Source organism: Lolium perenne, chromosome 5, assembly GCF_019359855.2.
Source record: "Lolium perenne isolate Kyuss_39 chromosome 5, Kyuss_2.0, whole genome shotgun sequence".
Lineage (NCBI taxonomy): Eukaryota > Viridiplantae > Streptophyta > Magnoliopsida > Poales > Poaceae > Lolium > Lolium perenne.
The window spans coordinates 258,780,446-258,786,314 of NC_067248.2; the positions used below are offsets into that span (position 1 = coordinate 258,780,446).

At 44.3% G+C, this 5,869-nt stretch overlaps 1 long non-coding RNA gene across 2 annotated transcripts; it reads left to right on the forward strand.

The window, feature by feature from the left end:
- The first annotated feature begins 2,991 nt into the window (after window positions 1-2,991).
- LOC127302846 (uncharacterized) lies at window positions 2,992-4,997 on the forward strand. Of its 2 annotated transcripts, XR_007853129.2 has the most exons (4): window positions 2,992-3,266; window positions 3,387-3,484; window positions 3,603-3,869; window positions 4,059-4,997. It is a non-coding gene; the product is annotated as an uncharacterized lncRNA (long non-coding RNA). The 2 variants fall into 2 exon arrangements; XR_007853128.2 differs by lacking the exon at window positions 4,059-4,997 and having other exon boundaries at window positions 3,603-3,920.
- The last annotated feature ends 872 nt before the right edge of the window (window positions 4,998-5,869 follow it).

Below are 5,869 nucleotides of genomic sequence, written 5' to 3' on the forward strand. Positions count from 1 at the left end.
CGCTATTTTTTTCGTTGGTTCTACGCCATGTCAAATTTCTCTGCCTAGCTATTCCTGAACTATTTGTAGAGGTTGTTATCATTAGCTTATATATGTTTGAAGTACTATTTATTTTGAGAAGCATAACTCTAACCGTGGCCGCTAAGCGGTTTCCCTTCAGTTATCTCAAATTGTCTGTAGGAGTTCATAGACCTCTTTGAAATTAGCCTTGCCGGTGGACTGGTACCAACCTTAGTTCACATGGAATCATTCCTGGCCCATCTCTGCGTTTTTCTTTATAGTCCTTTGTTGTTGGCATCTAGAGAAAGTTATGTCTTCGCATGGAATGAACCCTGTTTATCTTGTATTCCTTGTTTCACATGGAATCAACCTTGTTTATCTTTGCTGTAATTCCCATGTCTAAGTACATGGTGTATCCATTCTGTTGTGCCATTGACTCTGCGATATATTTTGTATTTGGGTTGGCATGTTTGTTCAGTCCCTTATTCTGTTATGTTTAATTTCCAGTTGTTACCATTGGATTTGATTTTGCATTTGCAGTACCGGTTAGAGTTATACTATGCATCGCCATTCTGTCCCATGCGGGTGCTCCTGAGAAGACACTAACGCCGAGCAGTTGGAGTAAGGATGTGTGGGTGTTTCTAAGAAGACACCGACGCCGAGCAGCGGGAGGTGAGGATATACTGGTGCTCCTGGGAAGACACCGCCGCCGAGCAGCGGGACTGATGATATGCTTTTGTTGAACTTGCAATGGCCAAAATCGCAGGTACTCACCCCAGTGCCAGCCTTGTTAGCTGATTGTTTGTATTTTCACTTTTGTCCTGCAAATCATTCTTAACCTGTCCATTAAACTTGGGTAGCAAAATTAGTTGCTTATCTGCTGTAGAATCTAGGCTAACTTACAACATGTGGATTTATCGATATAAATGGTGGTTTCAGAATATTCGGTGGCATATTTTGACCATGTTATGGATCGCTGATTAGCTAGCTTGTAATCCCAGACAATTGTGTTGACTTCAAGATGCTACATCCTGAACTATATGCCTCTACAAATGTGAAGTGCCAGCCTTGTTAGCTGGTTGTTTGCATTTTTCACTTTTGTCCTGCAAAGCATTTTGGGCTGTTTCACAATTTTTCACTTGTTAGCCTTTGGGATTTTTTTTTTCATCCTGTCACACAGTTTGCATTTTGTACTCGGAAATGTGAATTGCCAAATCAATCGCCCATGTTATCTGTTGCATCCGTTGCTTACTCATTGCCCATGTATAATGTACATTTTTTTTTTGAAATGGGAGCATCGCCCCAACCTCTGGATCCGCACAACTTTTCTTTATTAGATTATTCGCAAAACCTTACAAGAGAGATACAAAGATCAACTCGAAGCCACCTTTCCAGCGACAACACGCTATGCCTACAAGAGCGATGAAGAAGTTGACCATGAACAGGGCCATTACCCTGGCAATACACCAACACACATCATCTAAAACTGAATGTCTTCCCAAGCCGCCCATTGGCGGGTGAGAGCCACAACCAGTCAAGCGGACCTTGAGCGCACGTTAGTACACACGTCACAGAAATCGCTACCACCGTCTTCCTCGCACCCATCTTCAAGAGAGATCACTGCATTGACCTTGCCAGACCTGTCGTCGATGTCACCATGACGCCAGACAGCTCCACCATCCTGCACGCGTCCAGCAGTCCGCGTCCGTCTTCTATACCCTGCAGCTCCACGCCACCGAGAATCATCGACATTAACGTGGTAGATGAACACCACTCCACCAAGATCTACCTCCATCCACCAGCTGCTCCAAAATTGATGCCTCAAGAGGTAGAACGACGCAGGAAGCGCCGTCATCATCCGATCCGAGAGACCCGGATCTAGGGTTTTCCCCAAAGAAGCACGAGTGAGAAGACACAGACTGCGAGGGTGATGCCTTCAAGAAGGATACGACGCGTGACGTCGCCATCACCCTCCACGACCAGGATCGGAGCACGGTTTTCACTGACAGACGTGCATCCCCAACTCGCTGCTAGGACTAGATGTGAGATCAGGAGATTGCCACAACCAGCCCCAAACCGGCCGACCACTTCCGGCGAAGGAAGAGGCCACCACCGCCAAGCCCCGGATTGTCACCCCGGCATCCTCGTGGTGCAGAGCCAAAGCCAAATCCTCCTCCACAAATCGCCACCGCCGGCCGAGAAAAGCAAGAGGCTGACCGCCTCCTGCCGACCCACCACCGAACGACCGCGATCAGACGGAGGAGAACCCGCCGCCGTTCGACTTCCCCCACCGCCGGCGGGATCCAGGGCATTGTGAACCTTTTTGATTATTTCTTTTAAAATCAACAAACAAACTTCATGATATTGCTAATACTACCTCCATCCTAAGGCTTAAGGCCTATTTTTTTTAGAAAGTCAAACGAATTAAAGATTGCTCAAACTTGTAGAAGAATTTATGAACAAATATGATATTTTGTAGGCACCATATAAAAATATATTTCATTATCTATCTAATGATATTGATTTTGTACTTTTCATGTTAATAATTTTTAATAAAAACTTAGTCAAATTTAAGATAGTCTGACTTTCTGGAAAAAATATAGGCCTTTTGAAAACCAATCATACAGAAACAGTGGATTGATTCTCATTCCAAGAGGCGACAAAGGAAAATGGCTAACCCAGTAAATTGCAATACTATTTCAGGCTGGCTGCTTTATGTGACCTTTTTGAAGCATGATGTACACGGAAGAAGAAAAGACCATCTCAAACGGTTGGAGAGAGAAATGGATGTGAAGAGGAAGAGAGGGAATCTAAAGGTGTATATGATGCCCCCCATAGGGGGCCTCACAGGCGTTTGGATTTTGGGCCGTTCGATCGAGCTGACGTGGCGCGATCTCGGCCGGCCGTTCGTCCAGGGCGCTGAGGCCCTCCCGCAGACCCACTTTTTATCCATGGGTCGGTAAAAAGCCCGCCCGGCCCGGCCACGGTCTCTCCCCATCCCCGCGCGTGACTCTCCCCCAATCCTGCGCCTCCACCGCGTTCCTCTGGAATCGCCGTCGCGGGCGACAGGCGGCCTTTCCCGTGCCCAGCTGAGTGTGGGAGAAGTACATCGTCGCCGTCAGATTCATCCTCGCCGAAGGAATCGTCCTGAGAGAGCCGGAATCGACCTAGGCCGCTCGCGGCGGCTGCCCTACCTCCCGCTCGGCCGCGACCCACCCACGCTCGCCGGCGGCTGCCCTAGCTCCCGTTCGGCCGACGCAAACAAGGTAAAAAATGGGGTGTTGGACTAGATCAAGCATTGCCTCCACTTACTGCTGCTACCCCCTGCCGCATCTCCACTCCACAGTCTGATGCTGCTCTCTCTCTCTCTCTCTCTCTCTCAACAGCTTGGGAAGGGGAAAAGGTGGAGCTCGTCAAGAGATGGGGTGGCGTTGGGGATTCCCTCATCTCCATGTTGTTGGTGACAAAAAACTCGAAACCCTAGGTAATTTCCTCATGCTCCATCCGTGAATCATCTCCTTCTCCCCATGTGATTCATGTCTTTTTCCACTATTGTTTATTTCTTCAAGATCCTGAGATTTTTCCTTGAGATCTGTCCTCAGATTACTATGTGTGCTATTTAAGGAGAAGAGAATGGAGTAGGCAGAGACGTGAAGGAGCCGGAAGTGATTGTTGCTAGCTTCTTTGCGGAAGATAGGTGGCTGTCACAAGAGAAGAAGAAGCAATACTTAATTACAACATGTGATTGGTGCTGCACTACGTGCCCTGTGACACCCCACATCTCATCTTGATCGATGTGAGATTAGATCTTAGGATGGCCTGATGCATGCTACTGAAGTGATTTTTTTTTGTCTGACTTATGTCACAAGGTAAGCTGAATTCGGATCTGGTCAGTTAATTATGTCACTATTTCCTAGCAATTGGATTTCCTAAATGTTGCTATCTGTTTTGTTCATCTTACTAATTTGGGTTTTGTCAACTACACGGCTGATTTTTGATGGTTTGTTAAACAATAGACAGTAGTTATTGTGGCTAATAGATGATTGTTTCATTTTTAGCATTGGATGGAGAACATGCCACCCAAGCCCACACTGTGCGGATGCATGGATCTCAAAGAGGAGCATCTGTTGGACGCTGCCGTGGCAGTTGCATTTGTTTTACTATTAGTAATTTACTTGTATGCATGCTCTCATTTTTTATTTTTATCAGTCCACTTGTGCAGTTAACATTTACACGGTCAGCTCCTTTAATATATTTTAGAAATAGCCAAGATTTTGGTGTCAACTCTACTTGAGAGAAGGGGAGACAGGACTAAGTCGAAGCCTCAGATCTAAAATTGATCTACTGTTATTAATTTCAGGCAATTAGTTGATCAGGCAATGCAAGTACACTGTGCACCTGCTGCTAACTGAGTTTAATAGCCTCCTCTGATGTAGGGTCATTGGTGAAGGCTGGTGCACTAGATTTTCACTTGGTCTCATTTGTTAGTTTGATATGCTTCGTTAGGTGCTCATTTGCACCTTCCTTTCTAGGCTTTGCAGGCAAAATATTATTAGTTGCACGAGTCGAGATATTGTGTACAAAATCCCCAGTGGCGGAGCCATGCCTTAGCTGTGTAGTCAATTGACTACACAGTTTTTTTTGGCAACATAAGCTGAAAATTGCAAAATTTAATTAAAAATTATACAAATATTCGTATTTGACTACATAGTTTCAAGCTGACTACACAGAGTTGATATGCTGGCTCCGCCACTGCAAATCCCGCAGTCTGTATCTAAGGACAAAATTCATGAATATTTGCTGCCGCATAAGTGTTTTTTCCCTCTTATTACTAAGCGCTAGACTGTGGCTATACAAGTTCTTCATTCCATTTTTGGTCGTTTAATGCTCAATGCTGACTAACAAAACGCTATGTTGATGTCTGAAGTTTGAATGTAAATTGATTACTCTTTCAACACTAAAGTGCATCCTTTATATTTTGTCCGAGATTCGTTTTCTTGGATGAAAGATCGAGATGTCGCCTAGAGGGGGGGGGGGGGGGGTGGGGTGAATAGGCAATTACAAACTCTTGCGGATTTGTCTTGTATGAATGCGGAATTAAACTATCGTTTAGTTTACAAGCACAAACCCTAAATATGCTAAGCTCAACTAAGTGTAACAATAGCAACTAGAGCTAAGCAAGATAGGCACAAGATATATGTAGCACAAGTGATAGCAAGATATATGTACTTCAAGCACGATGGCTATCACAAGGAAAGAGAGCTCGGGTATAGAAATAACCAAGGCACGCGGAGACGAGGATGTATTCCCGTGTTCCCTTGCTTTGCAACAAGTGAAGGAGATATGCCCTAGAGGCAATAATAAAGTGGTTATTATTTATATCTTTATGTTTATGATAAATGTTTATATATCATGCTATAATTGTATTAACCGAAACATTAGTACATGTGTGATATGTAGACAACAAGAAGTCCCTAGTATGCCTCTTAAACTAGCTTGTTGATTAATGGATGATTAGTTTCATAATCATGAACATTGGATGTTATTAATAACAAGGTTATATCATTATATGAATGATGTAATGGACACACCCAATTAAGCGTAGCATAAGATCTCGTCATTAAGTTATTTGCTATAAGCTTTCGATACATAGTTACCTAGTCCTTATGACCATGAGATCATGTAAATCACTTATACCGGAAAGGTACTTTGATTACACCAAACACCACTGCGTAAATGGGTGGCTATAAAGGTGGGATTAAGTATCCAGAAAGTATGAGTTGAGGCATATGGATCAACAGTGGGATTTGTCCATCCCGATGACGGATAGATATACTCTGGGCCCTCTCGGTGGAATATCGTCTAATGT